The sequence below is a fragment of the Glossina fuscipes genome, unplaced genomic scaffold, assembly GCF_014805625.2.
Source record: "Glossina fuscipes isolate IAEA_lab_2018 unplaced genomic scaffold, Yale_Gfus_2 1, whole genome shotgun sequence".
Classification (NCBI taxonomy): Eukaryota; Metazoa; Arthropoda; class Insecta; order Diptera; family Glossinidae; genus Glossina; species Glossina fuscipes.
In genome coordinates, this window is record NW_023998415.1 from 43972083 (window position 1) to 43986768 (window position 14686).

The following is a 14686-nucleotide window of genomic DNA, read 5'->3' on the forward strand; positions in this document are numbered from 1 at the left end:
TTGTTGGTTGCATGTTTTCCTTTACGAATTGTATTAACAATAGGAAATATTGATGTTCTCTGCAGAGATATTCGATAGAGAATGAAAGGCTATGCGCATGACTTTCGATGGGAAAACACATGATGAATGGCTATAGTATAAGAGTTGAGAGTTGAGAAGAGACTTTTGGTAGCGAAAACAAAGAGACAAAGACAAAGAAATGCACTTAAGAACGCACCTTGTATCCCCATCATTTTCACTTGATCCATTTGATCTGATCAGATTTATATCTTGATCTATATATTATGTATATGTATATATGTAAATGTACATAATAATATCTATATACATATGTACGTATAATCTCTTGTTAAATTGTAGCCATAACTGAAGATCTTCTCATCACTCTGCATAATACTGGAGTAAATAGAGTTCTATGCATGACAAAATTTCTCTTTTTTTTTCTTTTTTTTTTGATCTCATTAGTCACAATCATGGGAAGGCGAAAAGCACATGAATATTGTCAGTCGATCGAAGATATATGTATTTTATACGAATTTCGGTACCGGGACCTTTAAAATCTTCTATTTTGCATTTTGATTATTGTGATAGAAGAAGAAGAGTGCGTAAAAATCGATCTATTAGGCGCATTTAACATTCGTCAAGAGTACGAAGAGTTTATGCTCTTTCGACCATTACCTACGAATTAATAAACTATCGATGAAAAAAAAAAACGATCATTGCTTTGTAGAGATATTTTAGTTAAGAAAAGAATTTAGCCGCTGTGTTTGTATTAGCCTTAGGCGGGGCTTAAGCATGATCAGAACAGCAAATCATATTATTATCACTATTATCGATCCCTTTATTGCTTTAATTTATAAAACTTGTTCTTAACTGTAAACTTCGTGTGCTTAGGCAATTGCTCGATAGACTAGTAAAAGTAAATGAATGGTAAAAACTATCTAAAGATATTTCGAGAAGATCTCCATAGATCTATTGATAGAGAATAACGAAACTATTTTGATTAATAATTAAAAAAAAAAAGAAAAAAAAAACACCAACTTTCAGCTGCAAATTATTCATTTATGATAAGAAAAATTTTTATTTTAATTTTAATAAAAGAAAAAAAATCAAAAAATCACCTGTTAACCACGTTTTCGGGATAATTAGCGTTAGTGTTTGGCAAAGCTGACAAGCTTTTGATTTAAACAGGACATCGAAGAGTTCAAATGTTAGAATTTCTCTTACACGCCACGATACGAAACACAAACACGCACCGCATTCTCATATCCATCCTAACCCAAAAAATGTAAGAACCATGCTATACTCTCTGAGTTCTTGAAATAAATGTCAAGTGTTATAATAGGGTTTCGGTATTTGTATATGTGTGTATGTGTGTATGTGTGTGCGTGTGTGTTTATGTGCATGTGTATGCGTATAATATGTATATACATGTAAATTAATGTGTAAGTGTGCGGGCGTCTAACTAAAGAGCGGCTGGCTGCTGTGGCACGGAAAATTTTTCTTAATCGAAATTTTCGACAGTTTTTTGTAGACATTTATATGTAGCGGACGTGTTTTGAGGGCAAAATACAGAAAATTCTTTAGATAAGGAAACGTAACAGAAATCAGTCATTTTTCTTGTGTCTCTTGCGTTTCGTTGGTCTTTTCTTTTTTTTGTTATTTTTGTTTTCCTACGGAATTGAAAAAGCATTCGATAAATACTATATACGAAAACTCCGAAACAAAAAAAAAAAAACAAAAAAAATCACTAAAATCAAATAAAGAAAAAAAAAAAAAAAACAAACTCAAGAAATTCGTTTTAAAAAAAATTTGGGAGAAATGAAAAAAACGAAACAAAATATTTCTGAAATTTTGTTTTAAAGGGGTAAAAACAAAAAAAATAAAAAAATATGTGAAAAATTATAATTAAAAGGGCGGATAATACTAATAGAAATTTGATTAAAAAAAAAAAAAAATTAAAAAAAAGGACATGCTGCAACAACAACAATAACAATGCAATGCAGTGGAATTTTCAAAAAATTTGAGTTCAAGATGTTATATGCATTTCAATACGAAAGAAAATTCTTTTTTTTTATTTTTTTTATTTTATTTTTAATAACTACAAATTATATTAGTGTTTTAAAAAAAATGTATGTTAAAAAGAATATTTGAAAATATAGAAAAATCTCATGCCAAAAAGTAACATCAAAATGACGCCAGAAATCGTTAACTAAACATAACAAAAAATTAAAAATTTTATCTTAGAAAACATATATATATATACATAAATATACTAAAAATGTGCCAAATAACCATCATCAGCAATAATAACAACAACAACCACAAAAAAGGCTAAATTAATAATAAAAAAAAAGCAAAGACATATATATATATATATATATATATATATATCTTGAGGAACAAATCATTTTTAACACAACAAAAAAGAAAAAATATATTTATAAATAAATAAATAAATAAATAAATAAATAAAAATAATTGGCTTAAAAGATTATTTGTTTGGTTTTCTTATGTTTATACGATGAGTGTCATGGTTATCTCTTACATACGCACTCATACATCCCTTATAAGCATATAAATATTTAAAAACATGAAATGTCAACGAAATGAAAGTCAATGGCTATGGTTATGCGTTTAGAATTTACATCACATTTCGTACAAATGCCTGATGGGCTTTTAGAGGCTTACGTTCTATCCTACTCGGTGCATGCATACAATATATAAAGTGAAAAGCGAAAGAACTGTTTAAGAGTAATTTTTTCTTAAAACACTTTAAGATGCGTCGTTGTTGTCAGGTTTGTGATAACGATTAACCAGAGACATGAATATGCATATAAATGAAGAATGTAATAAGAAAAACAAAAAAAATAAAAAAATAAAAAAATAAAAATAACAAGAAAAACTTTGCACAATGCTTACCACAATCATTTTTATACATACAGAAACATATACACACACACATATATATATATATATATACATATATGAATATCTTGAAAATCTAATGTCGAACTGTTAGTGTGCAAAAGACTGCTTTTTTCCTCATTACTTATATTAAAGGACCAACATTGCAGTAAAGTTTTATTGCAGTCATAGAGCATGACATTTCATTATAAGGGTGTACTTTGCTTTATACCCATCACAGGGGGTGTATTACATTTACGAAATGTTTGAAACGCATAGAAATATGCATCGAGACACTATCACCATAACGAATTATTCTGGAAAACAGCTTGAACAACACAAGCGTTTCAATCATGTCGGGCTCTTTGTCCGTCCGATTCGATTACGATCATGATTTTCAAAATTTTCCAAGCCATAAATTCTCCTTAGATTCGATTGCAGTTAAATTTGTTTAACAGCATATTAGCATAATGGGCACGGCTGTATAATAGGAAAAAGAAAATAGAAAACCTGCTACCTTTTGATTGAATGAAGATCTCGTCTACAATAACGAGATTTTAGTTGAGTCACGGAACTTGTCCTTAATAAAATATTTTCTTCAACATCATCGAAATCGAATCAAGCGAGCATCTGTATACATGTGTGTATGCTTTTAGTTGTGCCGCTGCTCCCGCTGATGCCAAATGTCCTGCTACGGTCCGACATACATCTTCTAAAGCTAATGAGGGGTATTAAGAGATTCGTTCCGAGCTAAGTATAAATATATTCCTTTTCATTTTCCTTTTCTTTTTTTTTTTTTGGTTTTGTTGTTTTAGGCTAACAACATCAGACAGAAATCAACCACCCACTAACTGACAAGTATAGTGTACCTTTATAGAAGGTATGCAAAGGGAAAGACAAAAAGCCCAAACAAGTAATGAAATGAAATCAGATCTCGACTTCCTAGTACTTTTACTCTTTGGTAAAGTGAAGTTTTTTTTTTTTTTTGCATAAGCAGCTGTCATAGTTTCTGTCTTTCTGTCTCTCAATCGTTCAAACGTTAGTATAAAACTGCTCTAAGCTTTTGTACAGTATTGGAGTGATACTAATATTGCCCTTTTCGCTTATCCCATAAGGAAAATGTATATACTCGCGACAAGAAAACCGATATATAGCATAGAGCACATAGTAATAGAAAATTTCACATTTTTTTGAAATTCTTTTTGAGATCAAAGATCCTTAAAATCGATTAAAAAATTTTTAAAAGCGATGCTAAAATTATCTTCCTATTCTTTCATTTCGTTTTCAAATTTTAATGCGATCCCGTTCTTAGATCTAATGGAATAAAGTAAAAAGAATTACAAATTATACATATGAACGAATAAAAATGAAAGTTGAAAACGCTTTACATATTACGAACTGAATTCTTCGATAGTAATCTACGACAAGTCGCAAGTTTCTATTTGTTTAATGCTCGATTTGTGTAACAAGATTCCTTATGTTAATCCGTTTTAGGTGATTTTCTTTCAAAGTTTTTAATTAAAATTCAATTCCCCATAAGTGATGTCAAGTCTCCGGTTTATGGATAAAAGCAATCGTGGCAATCGTAAACAAAACTGCGAACGGAAAAGCGAAGAAAAGCGTAAAGTTTATGGAAGATATTGAAAAACCTGTGGAAGGAAAACATGGACAGAGAAAAACGGTGTTTTAAAAAAAATACTTAGACCAAAAAGAGGAAAAACAAAGATACTTTTTTCTTTGTAAGTAAATAGTAAAGAAAACATATGTTCTACGACAGTGAAGCCAAGTTAGATATACTAATTCTGAATAAATTCTATTCTTGTTTTTGTCAAAGCCTTTATTCAAGCCTCAATTTTTTAGAGAGCGCGACAAAAACACTATTAAGATAGCACTACATAGAAAAAACAAAAATATATATATATATATATATATATATATATATATATATAAATAAAACGACTATCATTATTCTGAAATTAAGCTCACTCATCTCTTAGGAGCAACGTCGCGACTTGATTTGACTCGAAGCTATTTCAAATCGACCATAAGGTTCTCTCAATTGTGAAAACTCTTGAATTCGAATTCGCCCCAAGGCTATAAACTGAAAATCTTAGAATTTCATGCCTATAATTTGGGAAAACTTCGAACCGGCCGAACAAAAAAGATTGAATTTATTGAATGAACCGATTTTGCGATTAAAGTCGTTTTTTGCAAGCAAAGCAATTTCGATTTTAAGACTATGATTTTAATAGCGAGACAGATAGACTGTCATGGCTTAATCGATTCCGCTACTATTCATGTATTTTAACTGTGCATAACCCTGTGCAATATGTTACAATTTTATTAGAAATGTTCGGGTAATCTGCTATAATTCAGGTAGTAGTTGAAAGAGGTTAAATAACAGCTAATATGTGGTGGACTATTAACCCCAAAAAAAAAAAAAAAAAAAAAAAAAATTATAATTACGCATACGGGTTAATATATATATTTATCATATGGTTTTTAGAAGACTATTAGACATGTGTGAATATATGTCCTATCTATCGATCTAACTGTAATCCATCTATTAATATATCTTTTTATTTCGTTAACTATGTGTGTGTGTGTGTGTGTGTGGAAAGAATTTATTGGAAAAGTTGTACAATATAACCCGATTATTGTTGAATGATCTTTTAATATCGCATCATGTTGCGAAAATCTTGCATTTTATCTATAGAATTGAGACTTTTTTTTTTGTTTTTGAACCATTCCAATTCGAACAATATATAACTGTGCTGTAAATGACAATCTGTCTATAATAACCCTAACGAACAAATAAATGACTCGCAACATCGTCAAGCAAATATCTAACTCTTTTTCCCTATACAATTTATTTCCAGTTTGGTCAAACCTTTACATTAAAACTTGACCATTAACAACCATTCATATTTAACAACAACAACAACAACAGCAACAATAGCAGCAATAACAACAAAACAAGAAAAAAAGATTAAAAAAAAAAAACTACGTAAGTGACAGTTATAGCAGGACTCACTATATACGCAGTCTATTATATACCTGTATACATACTGTAAATATAGAAATGACGTCTGACATCTGCTTTTCATTTAGCAGCAACATCAGTTACATGGTTGAATGTATATATATATATACGATATATATATATATATATATATATATATTGAATGCATATATCCATGTGTATGTATGTATGTTGAAATATATTCAATATTCTTTAAAAAAGCTAATATTTGTCTAGCCAAGTTTATGTAGCATTTTTGTCGTCCTGTTGCCGCTTTTATTGTTGTTGTGCGATTTTAATTCACGGCTTTTGTGTACTTCCGTTTTATTACTTTGTGTTGATTTTTTAGGGAGTCGTTTTTAGGTCCTCTCGTTTTTCCAATTTTTCCCTTGCATTATTCAACGGAACACGTATATTTCGTTTTTACATTTTCCCTTTACATAATAAATTTATATACACTCGCATATAAAATTTGCACTCCACGCAGTATGTTTGTCTTTCAAAGAAAACCTTTGGTTTGCAACTTTTTGCACTTCTTCTTGTTACTTTATTTTTCAGGGTTCAAATTTTTTGTGAAATTGTGCAGTGTCGTGCTTACTTCGAAAATTTGTTACTTTTTTTTTCCTTTTTTTTTCATATTGCATTCACTTACTTGTTCATGCTTAAAGTACGATAACATGAAACGAATAGCAAGAGCATTTATTGCTCGTTCATGTTTAAGTGTCGTTTGGATTTGAAAACATGCTGTTAAAATATATCAATTTTGAAGGTATTATTTTATTTCCTTGGTGTTTATTATGTTTTATTACTTAGACTTTGAGTAAAACTCATACAAAGTCAATTTAGTTTATGACCGCCTTTCATTATGAAATCTTGTAGGAAATATCTCGAAAGCTTTAAAGTACATAAGAATACCACATAAACTAATAACCACTTTTGAGTTTTACGATCAAAAATTACTTAACATAACTTTCAATATTGTGCCTTAAAAAAGTAGTTTGCAATATTTTCTCATTTTGATTTACAGCCTAAAGTAGGCAACAAATTTTCGATACCCCTATTCAAGAGAAAGCATATTAGCTAAGAAGAAAATTTCAAAATATCGTATAAGTCTTATTTTGTGTCGCGTAATAAAAAGAATTTACCACTAGAACCCATCGCATTGATCAATTTAATACTTTTGAACTTTTGATCTCCAAAAAAAAAAAAAATAAATAAATAATAAATAAATAGTGATAAGGCACACACAGATACAAAATTTTTGATGACTTTTATTTATAGAAGAAAAGATCAGAAAGTTTTTTATTCGATTTAGTTGGCATGTAAGTAACTCTTTCCACTAAAATGAGCCAATTGGATCCATAATTTTTTCCGAAATTGCTACTGTTTGTAGAAATCAGCATAAACTTTCCTTAATCGATGTAGAATTCAAGGTGAATACCTATTGACACATTTCATAAGCAGCTGAAAATAAAATGGAATTTGCCTCACTTTCTTACCAAGAGTGGGCTTGTATGTAGGCAGGGGATAATCATTTTTTAAACTTGACTTTTTACTTGGACTTGGACGATTCCACAAATATTAAATGGCTTCAGTTGATCTATTTTGGTAGAAATAAGTGTGTACGACTCGTCGACAGCTCTAAAATCAACCATGACGTACTAGAGCGAGTTGTTTTCGTTTATCGCAAATGCAAAAAAAATATCAAAATAACTTTCAAACTGTGAGACGTCCACGGATGACAAAACCTCTTGTTCTTTTTAGTGAAAAAAAAAAAACCTTTTTCTATCATAATTCGTTTGAAGATTTGAAATCGAATATTATATGTTAGTCGTGAAGTTAATGGTTATAAAATTTTTCTATAATTATACCGCATATCTTGAATAAAAAAAATTTCTTCTTTTTTTTTTTGTCGACAAAGTAGAAAGAAATTTATATTATATAAAAAAAGTTAAGAGTCAAAGTTTTTCTGTAAAAATATTTTATAAGAAAACCATTACCATAAGTATTGCAAAAAATAGTTAAATGGAATTTACGAGCAATTGTTGCTACGAATTTTGTCGAACTAAATTCAACAATTCAACAGTTATTATTATGATTGGGGCATAAATTACTTTTTGTTTTTTTTTTTCTCGACTAGTCTCCTACACTCTTCTGCAGTATTCAAATATTCATTTGAATATTTTCAAAATTTTAAATTTAATAATATGCAAGAAAGATGATGGGATAAAACAGTAGAAGAAATAAAAATAAATAAATAAAATTGATTTAACTTACTTTGTTTAATGTAGTGAAGAATGGTTCAAAAAATTTGCAAAACAATTTTACACTTTGTTATCGAAAAATAAACAAGGATACAAGAGACAACGTAAAAAGAGACAATAAAACGTTTTATAAGAGTTTTTAAATTTAAAAATATTTAATAAATTTTTTATTTTATTCACTCAAGCTTGCTAAAGGATGCAAAATGAAACAGTTTTTCTCTTTTTACCCCAAGCCCAAAAGTAGACAACATTTTTTTTTTTTGTCCTTTTTAATCCCAACAAAGACAACTAGGTATTCAAAGTAAAACTGACGACCATGTAATAATTTTCATACGGATTCGTGGTTGCATTATATCGAAAATTTATGGCATTGGAGATTTATTTACAGAAACTTATTTTCATACTGGTTTTTTCTAGGAAATAAAATTCCAATAAGAGAAATACGTAAGTCCTAGAGTACATAAAGCAATAATTTTCTTGGAATTTATTAATCAAATATGTTTAGCATAATTTTTTGCTTATGTTTGTAACGCTATTAGCTTTTCTAATTAACTTATCCTCCTGCCCAGGCCATCCGTCCGTCCATCGTACCATCTACATCTAGATATTTTGATAGTGACTGAAATTATGGCGAAAGACTAGAGCTTTCGATGTCAACGCATGAATTTCAATTTTGCTCAAAGAAAGTGAAAAATTTGAGTGACTTGCTGGTTGCTACCGTCTACCGACTACTAAACGAAAGTTTAGCAAAAAGTGAATAGCATTTTTTTACTTGTTATAACAATCGCATAATACTAGATATGCTTAAGGTTTGTTACGCCTACAAATATGAGCCGGTAATCATCTAAACAAGGGGTGGGCAACTTTTTTTATTAACGGCTTAATTTTATTACCTATATCACGGCGGACGCCAGCGTGGTATTCTCCATCAATGTTAATTCTTTTGAAAGCGATCATTTGATGGCCTAACGACCAAAAAAAAAAAAAAAAAGGAAAACAAAAACAGTCTAATACATTTCGTATTTGATAGTTGCACAGTTGAGCTGGTAGTACCGGTCAAAGCATATGCAAACATTACTTTATTTAAGCTCGATCACATCACAGCTGCTCGACTTGAACTGATCAGCATGAACAGACACATCAATTTTGATATTTAAGTTGTGTGAAAACTTTTCCTTAAAAAAATGAAAAAAGTTTTCTCATCATCTTCATCAAGTTAAGTGCAAAAATCATTTAGATCGGTGTTCCTAGATCTATTTACAAAACGAAAATCTACTCATTTCTCTCTTTCATTGCAGTTTAAACGAGCAATTTTGAAGTGCTTACCTTAGGTCACAGATTTATGTTGATAGTCGAATCAAAAGCCCGATCACAATTAGTAAAAATTCAAACAATAAATAAGACAAAATTGGAACATGTAAATACGTTAAGTGCCGCCAAGTTGCACAAAATTATATATATATAATTTGAAATATATGCTACATACATTATCGCTATAACAAGCGAATACATTTTCAAGCGCCTTTGCAATTAAACTATATAAAAAGATTTGGCAGGAAGGCGAATATAACTTCTCTTGAATATTTTTATTGTTGTTTAACTGTTAAAGACTACTTACTTATTACGATTGATAAGTAAGGTAATAACTATTGCTATACTTTTAGGGCCTCTTGCACAAAATGTGCTTAAAGCAAGTTTAACTTCAAAAATCCCGCATCAAAGCTGCTAATTGTTCATGCATGGCGCAATTTCGTTTAAGTATTTACCTTCGCTAGCAAACTGAATATACTTTCAATTAAAAATTCGTTCACTCTCTTCTCGTCAAACGATAATTCAACTTTGAAAAACCAAAAACTTTCAAGCATTTCCTTGTCATGTGTTTTATTTTAAATTCTGCTACAAAAATAATAAATTGCAAGAGAAAAGAAAATAAAAGTTTTTACTCAACATTAGTTAGAATAATTGTTTAAATTTCTTATACGCATCATAAAAAAAACAAACGGAGAAAGTTAAAGAGAACGAAAAAAAAAAAAAGAAGAAAATAACAAACCGTACATACGGAGGGTGGAAGAAAAAAATCAAACATCCATTTGCCGGAATACGTGCATGTGTACATGTGTGTATGAGTGCATATGTTTCATTGTTTCCTTATCCAAACAATATTTTCAAATTACTTTTCCTTGACATTGTTAGAGGGCTTTAGCAATGTTCAGCTCTCTCTCTCTCTCTCTCTCTCTCTCTCTATCGTTTCAGTTTTCCGTTTCTCGTTTAATTTTTCCTAAACATTTCTTTACGAGCGTGTATGTGTCATTTGTCAGTAGCATTTCTTTCTCATGCTAAGCATATATCAACTCCTCTCCAAACAAATTTTTACTCTATTTGTTTAAACATCCACTGCACGTGGGATTATTTATTAAATACTTGCAACGCCCAAAAATATGCATCGAAGATCAGACAATGCACATGTATTCCGTATCGTTATGAATAATCGAATTTCTTTACTTATATTATACGTGTTACGACGTTACGTTTACGACCTTAAAACTCTACCTAATAGAAGAAATTCAATGGTAGATTCTAGGCAACGATGAAACTTGTCATCTTGGCAACTTGTGTTCACTAAAAAAAAAAAAAAAAAAAAAAAAAACAGGTTCCGAATCGCTCATATCCATCACTATACTTTTCGCAATCTACACTCCAACTTCTATTATTTGATTCCCATATCGCTGGTATTATTAAGAAAAAATATAATCGCGATGTCTACCGTATTCATTATAAAATTAACCCATTTTTAGGCAGATAATACATTTTCATTTGAGGAGTGTACAAATTGGTTTTATCCATTCTCTCTATATATCTCGGTCTTATTGGTCTTATGATAAATAAACACAAAACCTCAAAAAAGAGAAAAAAACAATATGTAATCATTAGCTGGTAACTTTGTGTGGGCATGACCGATTGCTTCCATTTTCGGACCTAAGGACTACACTGTTTCGTAAAGCAAATGTGGAAAATTGCAGGGTTCTAGCTTTAATAATTTCCGAGTAACGTGCAGAGACTCAAAAATATTTATTAAAAAAAACTGAGTTGCGTTCAGTTTACGCTACACTGCAGGCTTCTGCTCTGAGCAATTCGACCCATTTTCGGTAGCAAACTGCGTGCAGAAACTTCTAATGGTTCTACCAAATATGAAGTCGATATCTTGATTTTTGCAAGCAAGAGAATGCCAATAACACATATCGCACACCGGACGGACGGACATGACAAAATCAACTCAGAAAAGCCATAGAAAAACTTGACTTAATAAAGGAATTTATTTAATGAATTTCGGGTTTTATGAAAGAAAAGTGAATTATTTTAATTTTGAAATTCAAGAGATCGTATACTCGATATTTCACGATATGCATGCCAAGAGAAGTGATATCTTCTGTATGCCATCTATAACATTTTGTCTCAAGCTCTTTACTCCAGCTCTGCATGCAACAAACCAACCACGCATACTCAGGGATCTATATATATATTTACAAGCGTTCAAACACCTTAAGGTATTCTTTTGAGAATCTTTAAAAATTAAATCGATTCGTCGATCATAAAGCAAACTCTTCTTCTTTTCTTTTTTCGTTGACATCCCAAAGGACAAAATGACAAGATAATATTGCTTTTTAAGTTTAAGAATCGAAAAATCGTTTCAAGGCCCGCTCGCAATTATCAAAAAAATGGGTTTCTCGAATTACAACCTAAAAAATGTCGAGAGTTTTTAATATTAACCGCAACGTTGAGTCGTTGAGCTTTCGATCAATAAAATATGTTCGCGAAGTTTCAAAAATTGCCAACAATTAACAAAATCATATATAGATATTATAGTGGAGAATGACCGACCATTAAACACCCTATACTACTTCGGTTAATACATTTTGTCATTTATTTTCCAAGATAGCAGAAATTAAAAAGAAAGAAGAGAGAGAAAATGTTGTTTTTTTTTCACAGCAAGACATATACACATATGGAGGACTTTGTACGAAAAAATGGAGGCCCAAAACTCAAATTGATGCCGCTCAAATTTCTTGTCAAAGACCATATTTTTCTTTGCCTCTGTCACTGTCATGGAGTATTGATGTTCAAACTTTGTTACCGTATAAAGGCGTAGCTAACCCTATACGGGATAAGATCTTAACGCTAGATCTTTGTGATGCAAATTTGTTATAATTAACTGCTATGTCAGATTACACTGACGTAATATTAAAAAGTAGATTTCGCTGTCACATGAAATCATTTTTTTTTTTTTTTGTATACGTACATACATACCCGATGATTATGTGAAAACGTAATACTATTTTCTAACAGTCTTTGGAGAGAAATATTCAGGATTTGCTCAGTTCCTTTTTAGATGACGGAAATAGGTGTAGAAACGATCCGTCAGCATGTAACCTTTACAACCAAAGGAAAATCAAGATGATATGAAACGTCTAATAGAAGTTCAGCATAATGAGAGGTACGGGCTCGAATCTCAGTCGCGGTGTACATTATTTTCAAGTTACTAAGAATAGTTGGAACGTGAGAACAACTCGGATTGTCGAGACCACACCCATTCCGTTTAATTATTTCTCCAAATATACTATTATATCATCTTCTTCTTCTTCTTCTTCTTTTTTTTTTTTTATTACTTTAAAAATTTAAAAAGTATTTGTTGTTCAAATTTATGAGGTCGACTGGTGGTTAAGGGTAACTTGTCTTATGTAGCTTTTAAAAACCAAGTTCGAGCGCAGACAGGTTGCGCTGTACTACGTAAGCGTAGCATTGTGTTTTCTTGAGTGCACATATTTAACATGCATTTGTTGTCTATAGCGATGAATGCGATGCGATGCAGAGACTGTGTTTGAGAATTTGCGCCGATTTGTTTTAGCATTTTTTTCCTTTTGCACAATTTTTAAATCGTATGAAGAATGAAAAGCTTCTTTTTCTCCTTACAAATGACTTGGCACATTTCGTTACATTTCGTCCGAAGAATAAACGAAACCTGTTCGCCTTGTATGTTATTATACTCATCAGCGAGAGATAAGGGAGAGTTCGCACGCTTAACTTGATATATCTTTAATGCGAATCGTCTAGGATGTAAGAAGAAGACTGAGTAGCTAATATATGAATATATATATATATAAATAAGTAACTATTAACAAAGTGTTTCAAGAAATGCTCGCTAAGATGATATTGCATAAGAATAGCTTCCAGCAACCCTATATCAAGTTCATGGATATAGTAAAATGAATTTAACTTATTGAAGAGAAAGATAATTCATCTTTTTTCATGCCACTTATCCCTTAGTTAGTTGCTTTTAAGGGAATTTTACAAAATCTGATTCATTCCTCTTACCTTTAACTTACAAAACATTAGAGCTAATGAAACGCATGACAGCAAATTGTATGACTGCAAAGTTCAAAAAAAGCATTTATCGTTTCGTTTGATTGATGTTAAGTTAATTTCAAATTTCCTTTGATAAATTATTCAATGGACTAACACTCAGCACTTTGCTTCAATGCTAGAACACTGGCTCCTTTTTAGTGCTTTTTCCTTTTGATTCCTTAAGTCAAGCAATTGAAATCTTTTTAGAATTAGAAGTTTTCCTATTCGACAAATAATTATGGCAAAGCGCTAAGATACAGATGAAGTAACGTCGTCCAACTTAAGCAAAGTTAATTTTCATGTCACAGTTCAGTGAAGGCTCTTCATCTATTTTCGGCACAACGTACTAAAAATTCGATTTTATTATCACGTAAAGACTTAGTTTTCGTGAGAACCGTTATTTGCGATGCAGTCCATACAATCGATTTACAGAATATTTAATGCAGTCTCATCGTGATATATTAAAAATTAAACCGTTATATGATATAAAACAATTGACATTCGTACAAACGGTTATACGAAAGGGGGTTCAAAAATTGGTGCACTCGATTCAATTCATCAAACGGATGACGCACAAACTTAACCCGAATTAGGACATCTTTTCTTAATCGATCAGTGTAAGAAAAGGTGAATGTATTTTAAACAGTGCACCATAAGTAGTAGTAGTAGTAGTAGTAGTAGTAGTAGTAGGTATAAAACCGCATACCATGAAAATTTAATTTTAATTTTAACAATTAACTATAATGTGCTATCATGTCGTAGAAGTATGTAACTGGAGACACATACACGTTATATGTTATGCGTAAATGTACTTATGTACCTCCCTGTTTTGCAATCAAACATGATAAACAGGGTAGGCTTGATAGTGGAACGTAATTCCTTTTTTGTCATACCCTACGTCGCTTGTGTCACCATTACGTTCTCCATTGAAAGACTTTACCCAGATTTTATTATATCGACCTTGTCTGTCCAGCTATATGCGGGTGCGTCTGTCCGTTTTATGTTCTTGTGTTCGATTTAGTGATTGCAATTTTTGAGATATTGAGAGAAAATTCGGTAGACTGATGTGCTTTGACCCAAGAACAAGCGCTAT

The 14686-nt window shown here is 30.9% G+C and overlaps 1 protein-coding gene across 5 annotated transcripts in view; it reads left to right on the forward strand.

The window, feature by feature from the left end:
* Nucleotides 1–1953: 1953 nt before the first annotated feature.
* The window catches only part of LOC119631446 (protein FAM135B), a 57208-nt gene continuing 44475 nt past the window's right edge, over nucleotides 1954–14686 (forward strand). For 3 of the 5 annotated variants that reach the window (XM_038023651.1, XM_038023654.1, XM_038023658.1), the window contains exon 1: nucleotides 2450–2798. The gene's annotated coding sequence lies outside the window, so the exon portion shown is untranslated. Of the gene's footprint in view, nucleotides 2133–2449; nucleotides 2850–14686 lie in introns of those variants that run through there. The other 2 variants (XM_038023653.1, XM_038023652.1) reach the window with 2 other exon arrangements.